The sequence below is a fragment of the Adelges cooleyi genome, unplaced genomic scaffold (assembly GCF_023614345.1).
Source record: "Adelges cooleyi isolate 19-005CV unplaced genomic scaffold, UGA_ACOO_1.1 ACOO_flye_CR_arks_rails_tigmint_CR_PRNA_3, whole genome shotgun sequence".
NCBI lineage: Eukaryota > Metazoa > Arthropoda > Insecta > Hemiptera > Adelgidae > Adelges > Adelges cooleyi.
Genome location: NW_026095970.1, coordinates 253,710 through 272,856, shown reverse-complemented (window position 1 = coordinate 272,856; position 19,147 = coordinate 253,710). Strand labels below are relative to the sequence as shown.

The 19,147-nt window shown below is 30.9% G+C and overlaps 1 long non-coding RNA gene across 3 annotated transcripts in view; it reads left to right on the top strand.

Annotated features, from left to right (window-relative positions):
• LOC126837820 (uncharacterized) overlaps nt 1-19,147 on the top strand; it is a 107,578-nt gene that overhangs the window by 72,021 nt on the left and 16,410 nt on the right. The window lies entirely within an intron of this gene.

Sequence of the window (19,147 nt, the reverse complement as noted above, 5' to 3'; positions counted from 1 at the left end):
ATATTAGTAATATTAGTTGATATTAAAAAAAACAATTTGGTAGGAACATACAAATTTGTAGAAAATATTTTTAAAATTAAAGAAGTTACAAGTCTTCTTTTGAAAGGCAAGTGGTGATTATAATATAAATTTAATTGTATTATTTATTATATTTGTATTTAAAGCTTCTATTTGTTTGTTAATGAGGTATTTTTATTAAAAGAGTTTTTTTAAAAATTTTGTATAGGAATTGAACAGCTATTTATTAAAACATTTGTATTTAACTGAAAATGTTTTAAAACATCTAAAAATATATGGTTGAGGTGTATAAAACTGATTTAATAAATAATGTTCACAGCTTAGTTCAACTGTAGATTTTTTGGAAGTATGGACAATTTTAGTGCATTTCAATTTTAAATTAGTTACCGTCTCACTAGCTGTGGTGGTTTTATTTTCATTAGCATGTCATTCTACTTAAAAAACATAATATTTTCCTTCAGTCGCCACTAATAAAATAACTTCCTATTTTCCATTGAATTTACACTAGCACCATCTGAATCAACACTTTTAATGATACCCAGGCACTAGAGGTCTGTGCGGTCCTAATAAAATGGGACCGGACCATGAAATTGAAAAATACTACTTATCCGGACCGGACCGACACGTAAAATATTATTTTGTAACTCGGACCAACCCGGACCGGGTTAAGATAACAATTTTTTTTTTAACCGATAACGCGATAGGCGGCAAGTGATAACGATAATATTATAATCAATACTAGTATAAGTGTATTATGTGTACCGTGTACGACAGACGACAGTTGGTTTTCAGTTTTTACCTGGCGTTAACCGTTTGTCAATCAAATTAACTGTAGTAACCGGACCGCAAAAGTCAGGATCTATAAACAATATACATTGTATATTATACAATAATTATTACTTGACTAAAAGATCATTTTTTTTATATATATATATATATTTATATATATATATATATGGTCAAATGAGATGGGTCATTACTATTTACTCCTTAATAATATGTGATGCTGGCCGCACAATAAATATCATTAGTTGTTGTGTATTGTATACACATTTTGTTAATGTTGGCGTCAATGAGAGGCGATTTTTTTTTGGGCGGGGATTTGTCGCGTGACGTTTTGAAGTGTAACCGTTTCATTTAATTGTCAAGGACCTGCATAGCCGTGCAACGTTGCACAGCGTAGCGAAACGTCGCGCAGCAAAATGTTGCAAATTGCATATTTTGCCATCGATCGGCTCTTCTGAAGGTGAAGTTAAATACGGTTAGGTTAGGTTGGTCGCCGGTGTTACGGTCTCGGCCAGTATCGTTACTCGTCGGCCGACACCGGCATGGTCTGCTGCTTGTCTGTACGCTGTCGGCGGCGGCGTCTCTGATTCGGACGGGCGGGTAGTGGCTGATAAAACTTAAACGTTGCATAGCGTTGCGAAACGTCGCGCAGGCAAAATGCATATTTTGTCATCGATCTGTTAGGGGTAAGTTATGTACGGTTAGGTTAGGTAGGTCGCCGGCGTTACGGTCTCGGTTAGCCTCGTGACTCGTCGGACGGCAGTGTACGCCGTCTGCGTCTGGTCCCTTCGCCGTCGGCGGTTATAGTGGCGGTGACACGGAGGTGTCTGCGTTCAGCCCCCTCGCCGCGCCGTCGGCGTCGGTGGTTGGGGTGACGAAGGCGCGGGGGCATCTAAGCTTTTACCTGGCGGGTAGTGGCTGATTTACCAAATTATCAGCGCGGCAGCTGTAATAGTGATTATTTTTTATCATCACATGAGTGTAATTCTTTCATTATTCATTATTGCATTAATTATCTCAATATGAGTGACATTACACTATTATCCCTGTGGTCAGGGAAGAAAGAATTCTACCAAAGGCCTCACACCTGCCATAAAAGGCGACTAAAGTGACGTAGAGCCCTCCGTTAAGTGGCCTTTTAACAGGTCACTTCTTCTTGAGACACACCTTCCCCGGCCCGCAATTAGCACCCAGTGCTACTAGTCGGTCCGCGGTCGTAGGGGATCCCTTCGGGACGAACCACTAAAGCCAAGGAACACCTGACATTACACTGAGCCCCCCAAAAATGATGTGGGTGTTTACGTGTATAATAGATGTTCTTAAGATACAGGATACATTTTAAAGTTCTATAATATCTAAAAAATGAATAATAAAATAAATATAATAGTAACAGTTATTTATTATTAATATAACCACTTAACTTTTCGTTTTGCATGATGATGCAAAAGTATGAGATTACGGAAAAAAGAAAAATCACAGCGACAGGTAGAAATACGTTGCAAATCCAATAACAACACATATCAAGACACTTATTTTATAATAATATGGTATTGTTGTGTCATGCATCATTCGAATAAAACATTATCCAAATAATCATCTAGATAACACGTTATTCGAGTGAAAGTTATTCGAATAACTTTTTCAAATTTAATTGTTCGAAAAATTTTCAAAATAATTAATTCGAATAAATTTAAGACTAAAGTACTTGAATAATTGCTTTATGTGATTTGTTCGGTTGTACGCTTAAAGCCAATTCAATCATATTAGGTTTATAATTTGGAACTTTTAATGAAGTACACGCGCAGCACTGAATTTATCCGTTAGTGAATTTCTCAAGTTTCTTAGTAAGCAACTGGAATACTGTGGAGTAGGTATATTTCCTTACTTTTGTCGAAGTCACAATAAGTCTAACTTAGTTTAAATTATACGATATTGTAACATAAATCATAATGCTAATTATAATATTAATGACACTAAATGATGATTTTATAATAATGGTCTTACACTTCATTATGAAAAGACTACATTTTTGTGTTTAATAATTAAAGATAAAAACCATTAAATTAACAACAACAAAATATTCTTTTATACGTATAATTGCAATCAGTGTATACTGTAAACACAATATTTTGGTCTTGTCATTGAAAACCTAATTAAGTACATTTTACATTAACCCAAAACTGTAGGCAATTTTTTTTTTTAATTTTAAAAATATACTGAACATATTATATTAAAGAGTCATGGGGTAGAAATTAAATCAACTAACACCGATGACTAACGAATATCACTATGGTTCTTACACAAAAGAGCTATCTAAAAAAAATTTAGTTAAATGAAATTAAAAAAACTAGACAAAATATTTCAGCATTCTTAAGATAAGAAAGATAGGCCAAATCGCAAAACAAACTGTCCATTTTCATGAAATAATACAACATTATAAATAAATATACTGTTTTATTCATCCATTATTGTTTTATTCATTCATTAGACAATAAATAATATGACGCATAATTATTGAAATACTATTATCGGGTAGGTATGTGATAAAATGTACAAGGGGGGTTATTAGAATAATATTATTCAAGTCCCATCATTTAAATGTGAGTATTTATTTAAATATACTAAGTCCCGTCAGACTATGGAATAAAATATGTGATATATAAAAAAATATATTTTTGTCCTAGTGGGTACACTGCATTATGGAAAAATTGTCATTCCATCCCGGGTTTTAGATATACCCCTAGAACTGATTTAGTGGGTGCCGACCATAGAGTAATAATATAAAGAGATGAAATACATACCTATACTAGCTTGTATGCAAGAGCGAAGTAAAAAGTCTATTGTTGAACAAATAAAACAGCTAGGCATTGTGGTTAATTAATACAAATAAATAGCTAAAACTTATATACCTTATATACAAGTTAATAATAATACATTTTATATTATATTTTATCGAATTTAAAAGCAATATTTTTTCAAAATACTGTTATCATTGATATCCTATCACCACGATATATTGAACGATGATTATTTTCTTCTATCTTAGCAGACTGATTTTAGTCCTACTTTTTGCTACACATTAAAACTACTATAGCCACCCCTGATGTAAATACCATACGCACTAGACGGCTGTACGGTTATAAAATCGATATCCGTTTATTTTGTGTTGTAGGATATTACAACAGTCGGAAGCGATTTAATTATTTAGTAGAAACAAAAGAGCATGGGCCTGACACGCGGCTTATCAAAGACCGTCGCAGTAAACATTTCCCATCGACATGTCAATTCAAAGGGACGAAAATAATTAAGCACTTATTAAAAACACGTTAGGATAGTTTAAAAGGCTTTTGTGTGAGCGCCTGGCTGCATTCACAGTATTAAATTGAAGCTAAACTAAAGTATTAGCCACTCGAGTTTCCCGGGACGTCTGACAGCGGCGTCTACTCTTGACAAATTAAAAAATTTACCCCACCGTGTCTTATGTACATTTGTACATTTGAATTAAGATGTATGTAAATGGAGGGTACAGAAAAAACCAGCAAAGCCACTTTTTAAAAATGGCATTTTTTTGTTGTTACGTATGTTTGAATAATTTTATAAAAAAGTGTTTTTTTTATTGTATCTATTGAACAGAACTATGTATCATTTGAAAGAGTTTCGGATATATCCACGTCACTAGTTATATGCAACTGAGTATGGCCACGGCAGCTGAACAGTCGAGACCATTATTGCCCTGAAGATGGGCTCTGCGAAGAGTCCGAAACGTCGGCATATAACTAGTGACGTAGATATATCAGAAACTTTTTCAAACGATATATCAATCCACGAAAGCTTTAACGCATTCATATCAGAACTATATACTTATAGAATTAATGTAAAATTTTAAGTTTTTTTAAGTGTATACACTAGGGTGGTACTTATTTGCACGATTTTCGAATTTCAATTGTGCCGCCCCTCCCATTCGATTCGAAAAAAAAAAAAAAAATTTTGAAGCCAACTTTGAACTTTCTAATCCGATCCTAATCATTCCCTGTAACGAGGAGAAGTTTGCCGTTTAAAATACATGCAATTTCCCTATTTCAACTTGATTATTGTATTACAAGGGCAAATTATTGACGAAAAAAATTTAATTTTCATGAAATTTTCGAGTATCAGTGTTACTTTTAAGCATGAATTAATAAATTATCTTAATTCGTGCTCTTAGATAAAAAAAATGTTGACTTCTGCTTAGTATCGTATAGTTCAATAACAACAAAGAATGAGGATCAAAATCCATATCTCATACAGATAGTGTCGAAATTCCGGAAGGTATATAGTGTACACATATAATATGTTACTATTTAGGTATAATATTGAAAAATCGCTACCCCTGTCGCTGGCAGTGTGTGCAGGTTAACGGTATTCGCTACCGCCGTAGTGTGTGCGTAACTTAAACGACTTTAAAGGGGGTTTCCGTTAAAAAAATGTTATTTTAGTGCGCAAGTGACAAAATAAAGTATGTAAAAAAAAAAAATGTTCTTAGTAACTATGTGTTTTTGTGTCCCAAATTTCACGAAAAAAATTTAATTTAAGGTCACACGTTTGAAAAATTCTAAGTTACCTTTAATTTTGAACACACTGTATATATACGATATATATTATGGTATCTTATGTACATTATAATTTATAATTTAATCTATATTTATTTTTTATGACCAATAATGTCGGGGCTTTATATTATTAATGATTCTTAAATGCCGTATTAACGACCCAATATTTCTATAACACTCTAAAAATATATGCTTCACGTTCTGCAATATCCATACCCAACTTTTTGACTTTGACGTTTTTAATTATTTTTTGACATCTAAGCTGTATAGAAATACGGTGTTTAATAACTACGCAAGTGCAACTGACATTTTTGTCACAGCTATACAGTAAAGAAGTTGTCACCGGGTGGTCTTTTTAATCAGACTTGTGCCCATTTACAATGAGCACTTATCATATTCGCCTTACACTCCTAACTATATGGGGTCGGCCAAGTTCAGTGCTCAAGTACAGTAAATTAATTATTTTGTCTTATATATATATATATATGGATTTGCATTATATTGTTTAAAAATTGTATACAGTTGGTTTTTTTAATATTGATTCCAATTGTTACTATTTGAAAACAAAAAAAGTCGTGGTGCTTTTAGTGTAGCAGTGTTGTTTGTATTATTATTATTATTATTATATATATATTTTTTTAATACAGAACCATTGAGTGGTTTGAACTCAGAACCAATTGTTGATCACATGACTTCCCCTCATTAGCCATAGTTTATTTACATGTGTACATATATATAAATATAAATACTGTTTTTGTAAAATCCTCTTTACTCCTGCGGGTGGGGGGGGGGGAGCTCACATTCCCATGTTCGGTTTCATATAATTATTACTCTCAAAAGCTCTGATATAGCTTGTCAGTTAATTTGTTAAGTTATCTTCAGTTTAATTTTTTTACCTTAAATTTTAATAATGCAACTAAAAAATGATCAAAAGGAAACGTTTCTACTGCTCTGGAGAAATGGTTAATGATGATTTATTTTAGCTTCGATGCGGAGCTGAGAAGGTATTGTTTTTACAATGATGTTTTTTTGAATTTTTTTTTTTTTGTATCTGGACCCACGATATCTCGTTAACCGCTGAACCGATTTCTTCATGTAGCAACTCTATAGATCAGAAATCATACCTGGAAGGTACTCTATTGGACGGGCCAAAAATTAAAAAAAGTCACCCCTTCCTCATCAATATCGAGAAAAACACCTAAAAAATTTACAAATTTTTCAACTTAAAATTACAATACTCTATAACTTTTTTAAAAATAGTCGAAAATGTTCCAAATTTATATGAATTGTTCTTCAAACATAGTACTATCGATAAACATTAACAAACCAAAAAAATATCATAAACTCTTTCCCTTAGAAGGGATAGAATTTTTTTCTTTATTTCACTTTTTCAAGCAAAGTTTTAGAGATTTAGATCTGAAAATTAGACCAAAGGTAGATCTAAAATGGAACTATAACATTACAATTTTCTCAAAAATCTGTAGTCAAATTTTTTTATTATTAAGGAAAAACCCTAAAAATAGGGTAAATTTACACTTTGGCCGTAGTCAGTTTCTTGGTTGCTATGTGTGTGTGAATCAACAGTCAACAGGTAATGAAAATATTTTTATTATATTGTTAATTACGACATATGGGTAACTATGGAATACATTTTTATAGACAGACGATCAACCCGTATCGTATCCACCCTGCATAAGACTAAATATTATATTTTAAGTACATTATTGCTGGTCCCACGATATCTTCTAAACCGCTATAACTGGTTTGAAGATACTATCCACATATTCGCATGGAAGCGTTTATTTAAAAGTGATTTTATCACTTTCAGTTATAATAAAATCTGTAGACCTGTGACCTCTCCGTCCCCACTATGCTTATACTACTTTTTTCTTTCACAAAGCTTTCTAATGCGACCAGGTTAACACAAATTCAACTTCCGATCCCGTCCAATCGACTCGATATTGTCTTTTTTTTTTTTTTTGGCATTGAATATGATTTTGCGACGACCAATTTGCCGAAAAGCGTCACGAAACTAAAAAATCTATGTTAATTTTTATTTCTAGGAATTTTTGAGTCCCGAGAAAAGCATTTTGCATGAAATAACCAATGATAACCAACTGAACGGCAAAGAATATTCACAGTTTCGATCAATCGTTAATCATTGCATTTCGTATTTTAGTCCGAACAATATTTATTTGGAACTTGGCAGTAGATTGAACACAGCTAACATATTAATGTTTGAAATCGATCAACTCTTGTCATTGGCCTAGGCTTTTTGGGTACTTACTTTAAGGTAAAATATGTACTTAACACGTTGACCGCCACGGGTTTTTTTACTTTGTATCGTATCCACCCTGCATAAGACTAAATATTATATTTTAAGTACATTTTTGCTGGTCCCACGATATCTTCTAAACCGCTATAACTAGTTTGAACATACTATCCACATATTCGCATGGAAGCGTTTATTTAAAAGTGATTTTATCACTTTCAGTTATGATAAAAGCTGTAGACCCGTGACCTCTCCGTCCCCACTATGCCCCGACTCCACTGTACTGTTATTTGTTTATTTCAAATCTATAGACTTGCTACATGAAAAATTCGGTTTAGCCTCGATAACTTTTGCTATGTATGGACATTTGATAATAATACGGGGTCGAAGGTTTGACGCCGCGGAAAATAAATGAATAACTCGCGCCGTTAAACGAATTACTCATGGCGAGAGGTACATAAATATAACATAAATAACATTATTATACTATACGGACAATAAGTGTGGATAGTGCACAATGTCGGAAAATTGTGAAACCGAGTATTTTCTTTGACGCGGCGACATAGCCTTAGATTATATATATATATATATATATATATATATATATAGTTAAAGGGAACCAGACGGGTATAGACTTAAAAAAACCACCACAATAGACTTCGAGTAAAGTGATGGAACATATAGTGAGGGCGGCGTAATTAAATAACTCCGATACATTTGAGAGCTTCGATGCTAATCTGTATATAGTACAATTATTAAACAACGATAAAAATCAATGAAAAGGCTTAAAGTTGTCTTATAGGATTTTCCTAAAACAGTCACCCGCCTGAAGCCCAATGCCGCAGCCGACTAGCAAAGCGTTATTAATAATATTATATAACTAGCCGGAACTTGGATCTCTTCACTTTAGAAGAATTTTGGACTTGGATCCAATAATGTACTCTTTAACAGAGTTATTACCTTAGTGTTTAAGGTTTATCGTGCCACCTAGAGATAGCCATAACAGGGGGGGGAATAGGGGTAATTGCCCTTCCCCTTGGCTTTTGACATTTTTATGTCTTTTCTATGGCACACACACGGAAAATCGACATCGGTTAACATAACGACACCGGCTATCATAACGAAAAATAACAGCTGATTTATCTGTTTAGATAAGAGAGATAAGAGACAACCGACACCGACATCGAAAATTCATCCTATATATATTTATATATACATAATATATATATATATATTTATCCTTCTTTATCCTTATATGTCCTTATATGAGGGTGGGAATGGGAATGGAAATGACGATGGGGTGGACTGGGGGTAGGGGAGGGAACGGGGATAGGGATGTTACTTTTATGTTATAGGATATAGGAGATAGGGGTAAGAGATGAGGGTTGGGGGGTGGCGGCATATATGTTGTATTCACAACGTTCAAAATAGAAATGAATAATAAATTCAATAATTTTAGTTTATAATTTGAAGATATGCTTGAATTAGGTACCAGTACTTAAAAAAATAGAGTTTTTTTAATATTAAAATGATGAACCGTTAGATGTTTACGATTTTAACATCTCGTCGGTATACCATACTTTCTATTTCAGATATACCACTTATAACTGATATAAATTATGTCAATTCCTATTTATATTATATTTTTATGAAATGTTTACTTGGAACCTAATGTAAATCGACTGTACAATATTATCATCCCAATGATGAGATGAAAGTGCTATATTAATAAAATCTCAATATCATTAATATGTATGTTTGAGAAGGAGACTGTAGTATGTAGAATCCCTATTGATATAAACGGTTTTTTGTTACTAAAAAAATAATATTTCTGAGATGTCAAAACCTCAGCTTACATATATTACACGCATTGAGGGCTTGTATACACAATCACTTTATGTGTACTGTGTATGCATGCAATTCTATATATTCTTACAAAATGCATACACAAATTCATTAGTCTGCTGTCGATATGCACACATATGTACTAAGAATTAGCAAATAAAGACATAACACATGATATGCATATTCATATATATTTACGACTGAGTTCCTTCAACGCTGTGACACTGGTGTTGACAGTTTTCACAATCGAGAGAAATTATTATATTCATAATACGTGTACACTAGCAATGAACGTTCTATACTTCCATATTAGCGTCTCAATACTATAGTGGAATAACTTTTAAATACTAATAGGTACAATTAATACAAATTAAGCTATTAGACAATGAACAAAAACGGAACATACAAGCAAGGTGTATAATATGGTTTTTCTTATAAGTTTAAAAAATGTAAAATAACTATAAAAATTGTAAATTTTGTATTGAACAAGCCTACCTAGAAAAAGGCTTATCTTACTATAGCCGTACATCCCTAATATTATGTCTATACTCTACAGTCATACAGGGTGTTTAAAAAGTTAGAAAACGGTCAATTTTTAGAGCCGTTATTGATTTTTTTTTAAATTTTAACTTTTGGATGTTAATATATGTTATTTTATGCACATTTGAGGCTGAAATACAAAATATTACCTCAAATAGTTTGCGCATGCGTGGTATCAGCTTTTAAAATTTAAACGGGAACCCCTAAATTTTTAGGAATATTCTGTTAGCAATTAATATTTAAAATACAAAAATGTTAAAAACACTTTTTGATACCATACAGTTCAAAAGTTATTGCTATTTAAAGTTCATGTTAGTGCTCCATTCAAAAGAATTTTTAAGCATGTACAAGTCAGATAATTTGACGTGACTTTTATCAGATGTGTAATGTAATATCTGAAGTACGATTAAAAAAAAAAAATCACAATTAAATTGAATTAATAGCTTTAATTGTTATTTGGAAATTTGTTTAAAAAAACACTATTTTTTGGAGACGCTAATTGCGCATTTCAATGCTTTATATACACAATGACTGTATTATATATGTAGAAACATGCACTATTTTATGGTTTTTAAAAGTTAAATATTATATTGGAAAAACTATATTTAATTCAGTGTAAAAACCATACAATTACAAAATTAAAAGAATTGCACCTGTAAGTTAAAAAAATAAAAGATAATTGTTTATGTATTATTATTTTTTAATTTTAAGACTATCATTAATTGAAATGGTCCAACCTACACCATGCAAAACTTAAGTTGCAGCAAAAATGCAAAATTTTTGTTTACACAAGATGGTATTTTTTATAATATTAATTTAAATAACATAAAGTTAAAAAAGTATTTGATTCTAATTATTATATAATATAAACAATATTAACATACTGCAATCCGTTAAGTTCCATTTCCAACGCATCGTGCATAATACAATAGTGTATTGTGCAGTACTGTATGTATACAAGCTTTCTCTTGTAAATTTGTGTATGATCCTAAATGTTAATTATCTTATGATGTGCAGTCATGCTCGATAGATAATTAGCCGACAATAGCCAGGCAAGTTTTTGACTAGTAAAATATATCAGGTACATCGATGCGAAATATAGCAATCAACAATGATATTATCATGTTATTCTATAGGTATGTTATATTATAGATGGAGGGTGGAAATGTATGTAAAGCTACATTACCTGGCGCAATGGTTGTTAAACTTTTACGCGGTGAAAAGTAATACAAGTATAACTTCAAAAATGCTTTCCTTAAAAACTCAAACAGAATTTATTATTAATACACTCCAAAAATTCTGAAACAACTAGGCCGCACACGAGGCGATTGTCACGCGATGTGATTTGTGTGCGATTCAGACGAGATACATGAGATATGTGCAATTTGAGTGACTAGAAGTCCACCATCACGAAGCGATTGTTTTTTTTTTTAAGTCGGTTGTACACTGTCAATTTCATAGTTTGTATGAAGTTCACCACGAAAATGTCGAGTTCCAGTGAAGAGGACATTGCTATGTACTAACTACTACTTGTACAAAAAGTTAAAAATAAAGACTTTGCCCTATTTTTAGACTAGTAAATATAAAATTTGAGAATTTAAATTTAAACGATTTGTACAAAAATAGTTACCAGGTAAATTGACTACATTTGACACATCACACCATGTCATGTCCACAGAATCCTTTCTTGGATATTCTCAAATCGTGTAGTTAAATAATGCAGGGAGTTTTTAAATTTCACTCACAAATTTGATATTAAACACCTCCATGATACGTGCGGTAATCGACAAAGCATAAAATATACTATGAATACGTTAAATTTTTATACGCCAATATAATATATTTTTTTTGTTTTATTGAAATACGAGTATAAAACATCAACAGCACCGGTCATTGGCTAGACATTTATTTTTAATTATTTAATCTGTGATTAGTTCCCTTTGTTATTGTTATATTATATAAATATATTAATATAATGTAGATAGATCTTTTTTCTTCTCGTTGAAATTTTTTTCTACTACCAATGTTTAAGATTTTGTATTTATTAATTCTTTACAATAGTAGTACGAAAGATAAAAACAAACGACGATGCGACTCCTCTCTCTACCATCACATGTCATTGCCACCTAACAGTCTGTGGCCGGCCACCCAATATAATAAAAACATCGGTCATGTCTTGTTTAAAAAAAAAAAAATTGTAAATAATCAAACGTACCTAACTTAACCTAGGCAATGAAGTATCCACTTTTTTATTTTCCAAAAAAATTTAGAAAATTGTAATCGTATTAATATTAATAACAATACGCATTACATGTTTGCATGTATGCACATATAAAAGTATGCAATATATGCACTAATATTCAGTGTAGGGTTCTGGTCTATTCTTTGCTGTACTTATTAGGTTTTAATAAATAATTTAATTCAAGTTTAGAAGTGATGCCGCCGGGTAACTTCTTCTATCAACCAAAAAAAAAAATCGGTCTTATAAATATATAAATTCATTAGTTTTACTTATTGCATTAACAAAATGCAGATTGTATAAACTAATGTAAAATAAAAACATATGGTTGCCCTCTGTATAATAGTTATAATAATATACAACACATTATACTACACATATAGATGTATTATCTGGCTGAAATATTGTCAGGTTATGTTGTATACTAGTATTTGAGTTTATAATGTACATAGTATCTGAATAATTCCAAAATAATTTGGAATTGTGTATGCGATTGTGTCTTCGCTGTATTATACCATTCAACTCGACTGATTCCAGAGAATAACTTATGTGTGTTTGAATCATTTTACACGTTCAGTGCATTCATTTTATACAGCATGCACATTGAACTTGCGGTAAAGTTAATAAAGCCGTCGTATGCGTTCAATCATTTAGCAGAGGCCGTATATGGCCGTGACGCGATACCGAGATAATAGCGAGGAGTATATTAAAATTAAACAAAAGCCTTTACAGAGAATAATTTCTAGCGTTTTGTTCTTTAAAAGGGATGCAAATTTAATAATTGTCCAATACACGTGGGCAGTTGGACAGTCGGCGTAACTATTGAAATAGAGACTTTAATTAAAGTGAGAACGGATAAATCCACGGTACTACCTCACCTACAAATAGTACACGACTGACGTATTCATAGTATATTTTATGCTTTATCGAGTACCGTACGTATCATGGAGGCGTTATAAATTGCCCGGTACATCTACCGCGTTTTGACGTTAAGAGGACGTCATACACCCGTTATTTTCTTAAAAAATCCGCCTTGCGCGGATTAATTTTACAAAGGTTATAATAAAAGCTAAGAAACTACATTTTTACATAAAAGATATAGACAACAGCATTGTCTGTGTTCTACCGTCGCCCTTTTTTAATATTTTAACCAGTTAATGAATAATTAATTATTTAAGAAAGGACTTTTTGACTTTTTTAAAAATGATATAGCGTTGGTTGTATTAGGTATATCGCAAAAATACGGATGATGGAACACAGATAATTTTGTTATAAATAATATGTATAAATTTCATTCCTTAACTATATATGAAGCCTGAGAAAAATAAATTCGCGCAAAGCAGTTTTGAAGGGAAAAAATTGTAATTTATCCTATAGAAATGACTGTGATAGTCTGACAAAAAAAAATGGCGATCAACAAAGTATCTTAAGTACTGTGTTAATAAGTATGCATTATAGTTCAAACTCTAAATTAAGACTTTTCGAAAAATTGCCTATACTTTACTCCTTAGAAATGGCCGGTGTGGCGTCCTCTTAAGTTGTATGCAAAACATGAACGGGTTAATACCGGCGCGGCGGCCATTGACACATAGCCCCGGACACTGATAACGATTGCTGACAAAGGGGAGACACTTAACACACGAAATCGCGGTGGCGGTCATCCACCAAATCGATGGTGACACGGCTTATACTATTGGTTAGAAAAATATATTATAATTCATATATATTATAATTTAATTATATAATCGAAAAATTACCAATTCTTACTAAAAAAAAGTTATAGGGAACTTAAAAAAAAAAAAAAATGGCAAAATCACAAAAAGAATGTTTAGTGGCCATCCTGAAAACTATGAAATATGTCGCTTAGACCCTTTTGCCGTGCCACCATCGAAATGTTAGTTGAAGATTTAACCCTGCAGTAGTCGCGCGTTCTACTATTGGAGTACACCGATAATGAATTTAATTTTAGATGGTTTTAGGATTTCCTTATCACAATGATAACTATATTACCTTTAAATGACATTATATAGTTTGTGTGTGTTAAAATACACAAAATCTGCGAAAACGCAGTTTTTCGGCAATTAAAGAAAACCCGTAGTCCCGAATTTATTCTTAGTTTAATATGTTATCTTAAAATTACCGCTAAGAAACCCCAAAAAACTTGCACACCCCCTAGAGGAATGGGAAATGGGTATAATTAAAATTTAACTTTGAATAAGTAAACTTTTTCAACTTTTACCCCCCCCCCCCTTCCAAAGTACAAACTAGATGAAATTTGTGATTTATAGAGTTACTACACGAAGGAAATGGTCTAGTATTAAAAAAGTTACAGTGTATACAGACTAAAAAAAAACCCCATATCAATGTAAAACCATTAGCATCGCTCCTCCGCATTAAAGCTAAAAAGGATTAAATGGTTGTTGTATATTTTCATTTAAGCTGATTATAAATATTCATATTATACGCAAAAATTTTTATTTTTCAACGGTGTCCATAACGCTGCGCATTGTGTATGCATGATAAAACCGCGATTACTTTGGAAATATTTACCTGTCGCTTGTTATACATAGCTTGAAATAGGTTTTCCGGTTTCAACACTTAATTAAATTAAAATAATCAGCATAATATACTATACGAATAAAAGGTTTGCAAATATATTTTTTTAGTAGGTATGAAAAAACGATATAAATATATAAAATACATCACTGAATAGTATATTATTATTTCTGAATGCGGGAATTTCTGTTTGAAAGTAACTGTTTCATATGGATAAAATACACTATAATATAATATGTGGTTATAATGTAATGTATTATAATATTGACAATATATTTAATATATATTGAGTTGACAAATAATAATAAAAAAATGGCGAAAATATTTAAAAATATACGTGATAAATAAAGATTTAGTGAAAAGTTTCCTAAAACGATCTCTTTAAAATAATGTTTGAATAAAATAAAATATATAACATTTTAATATAATGTAATTAGATGAATAGTGTATTGTAATGATAAGTGAATTGTCTTGTATAGTACTAAGTACATGATCAATGTTAGCATGTGTTCAACTACTGTATTTTATGTAAATTTAATTTCTGCTGTAGCAATAATAAAAGTCAGTATTTTATGATTTTATATTGTGAAGTGGTCTGGGGTATTCTGAAGTACCTGTTCCACTTTTGTATCGTGCAGCGCACTATCAGTAAATTCATAATATTATTATGAAACGAATGTATATAATATATCCTTTTAATACAAATTAAAAGGGTTGAAACTTTTAGAACTTTATATTATAACAAAACAGTATTACGTCTAGTAAAAGGCTAACACAATTAGTACTAATAAACAAACTAATAAAACTCAATATCAGAAAAGTCAGAAATTTTCACAAGGAAAATACATTATTCTCAAGTCTTTTTTTTTTTAGAGACGGTTTAAGCAAAATTTTTGTTCAACGTACATAAATTGAACAAACTTTTTTAAAACTAGATAGGTATATATTATGTTAACGATCCATTATTACACAAAACAAGAAACTATAAAGCGAATAATAATAACGTTCGACTTTTTAATAATTATTAGTTATAGAACGTACAGTGTAGTACCGTACGTTAATTACTACGTATCTCGGTATACTGGCTAAAAGTATGCAATCAATGTGACGAATTTTATAATCAATAGCCCTTCAACATAATTCTAACTGAAATAGTTACTTATTCTTGAGTAGTGTATAAATACCGTACTACATAATATAAAAAACAGTAAATTGATATTTCACTGTTATTATATTTTATTCCTAAAGGCTTAAATTTTTGTTTTTGTCTTGAACTTAATGCGTCTGTCTATACCATAGTTACCCATATATCGTAGTTAACAATATAATGGAAATATTTTCATTACCTATTGACTACATTACCTGATACACTCACACGTAGCAACGCCAATATAGAACTTTATCGCGTTACAACGTAATGGCAATAATGTGCTTAAAATTGTATTTCTAGTATTAGGGTGGATAGGCACGATTAGGGTTGATCGTCCGTCTATAATAAATTACTAATTATACTATTTAAAAAAAAAATTAAGGAGTGCCGTAATTTTATGTGAATAAATATGTAATTTTTTAGGGGGGTTGTTCTCCATTTTAAAAAAGCAATGATGGATATTTAAAATGTTTGATCCGATAAAGTACAATACCTTCTGAGCTCCGCATTGAAGCTAAAAGAATTTAAATTTGTTTCGTGTGTTTATAATTGCTTCACTTGATTCTATTTATTGATTTAAATTGAAATACTGTTTGTAACTATTTAAATTAATTTGCTAGCGGTAATTTATACAAACTATACTTTAAGTCTAAAAATATAACCTGTATAATATGATTTCAGTATTGTTAAGCTATTGATAATCTTTAAACAGAGTTAGTGTATACGGTCATGCAGTGGCATATTTAGGAATTCGTTTAGGAGGGGGATGAAATAAATAATATTCCACAGACTTGTGCGGAGCTTCGCCCCCCACACCCCCCAAGCAACTAAACAGCATAACAACAATATTTTAATTTTAAAATCCACCAAACTTATGACTCTTAATTATAACTTAAAAAAATATTTATAATGTATTATTCCTAGAATAATAAGAAAATAATATTTAAGTTCCACTATACTATTATAGTAGTGGCATTTAAACATAATTTTCTTATATACTGTCATAATCATAAAACAAAATGTAGTTTTCTATTTTTTTGGAGACTTAGTTCATCGATAACCTCATCTGGCAACATTTTTATTGACCGGTGACATGCCAATAAAGCCAACCCATTTTTTTTTTTTATACCGTGATATAATAATTTTCAAGTACTTAATTAATAATAAATTTATTAATTACAATATTAACAATATGTAACTTATATAATTCATATTAAATTAACTTTTAATGAACCAATAGATGTTTAGAAATAGAGATAGAAATTTAGTGGTCAGTGATTGGTCCATACAATTTTAATTAACCATTAAATTTATTAATTCTTTATGCAACGCATCATTAATAGTTGTGTGAGTTTTCGATGTAGAGCCAAATTAAAATACAAAATTTGTATGCATAAATTTCACAATAAAAAATGTGTGTATTATTTTGTTATCATTCATTATCAATTGAATATGGAGCAATAAAACATAAGTGTACAATTATGCGATACCCATTACGAATATTTAGAAACAGATATACTTAAAAGTAATTTCATATTGAAATACGGAAAACATTAACTAAAAAAAAAAGGTCAAGGGGGGGGGGATCAATCCCCATATCCTTCCCCATAAATACGCCACTGCGGTCATGCAAAATATGATAGAATTTTTTTTAATCGATAAAATTTGAATAATTCCTTGTAATGCGAGAAATTAATTTAATATTGTACTAAAATCTTTAAAAATTATACTCGTTATAGCAAACGCTTTTCGTTTATAATAAGTTTTCTCAAAATAATACCTGAAAAAACAAAGCCCGATGAAAAAGAGTTGTATGAAACAAAAATTGTTAAATGTGTATACTGTATATTATGTGATGCTGATGTTAGGCTTAAGGAGGTTAGATATTTAACTGTTTTTATAGAAAGTTTACTAAAAAAAAAAGGATGGTCTTGTTTAAAGATAAATTTATGGTGTCTAAGAGCAAAACTACGAGTACTTAAAATCACATAGGAATTTAAAATGCTTTCATAATTTATAATATCAAAGAACCCTTCAGTAATCTTTTTCGATACCGTCTTCTATAAGCCTCAGTAATGCTTAACATAGCACATCTTTGTCTTGTTTAGTAATCAAATATTAAAATGACGCCGTCTACTAGGCATTGGATGTGCTTTAAGTTGGAAGCTCGTAAAGGAGCAGACTACGTTTAGAGTTCGTCCATTATGATAACTAATAAACCTCCTTTTAAAATATATTGCGTTGATATTTCTGGTATTCTTGTTTTATTACTTAAATATTAAGTAACAAATTCATACCACAGAAGCAATTAATGGCCAACAGAGATGTTTAAAGTTCACTTACCGTGCAAAAAATTTATAGTAAAAAACTATTTTTTTTCTCGAGTTTTTTTCAGTTTTCCATGTTACGCGTTTTTATTATTATTTTGGTTTTATCGCCATTCCATTATTATCAATTCTTATACTATATTTCTAAAACAATTGTTATTTTCATATTTTTACTAAAATAATATTATACACGTCTAGTCACTACAAATTAAATATATCTATAAACTACCAAAATGCCTATTTCGGAAGAAGAAATCTTGATTTTTGCTGGAGTAGTAGGGGCAAAAGAATGCATCCTCACCTAAAATGTTTAAATCGATTTCAATCACAATCATAATAATTTGAAATAATTAACTAAATATCGTGATATTCCACAAAGTATAAGTTTTCTCTACCGTACGGTCAAGAAACAATATGGACAAAAAGAAAAAATTTGTACTTTTTTTTTTCATTTAAATTTGTAATTTTAATATAATAATACCAAATTATTCGTCCATAATATTCTGAGTGGGTGAACATTGTCTCATATTACGCTTTGCTGATTTCCGTTATACATATACTAATAATATACATTTACGTAAACAATTATTTTAAATATATGTACAATGTCAAACAGCTATTCTTGAAAACATTCATGTTGCAAGTTCTGATCGTGCCGTCAGTCGTTTTTAAACGCGTTGTAATTCAGTTTGATCCCCAAAATATTACAAAATGAGCTTTTTAAATACATATTGCACACGGCTTTTGACATGGTAAAACGAATCTCCTGTTTGAGTGTTAAATGTCAAAGGGTTTTTTTTGTGGAAATCGTCGGAACCGTTTTCA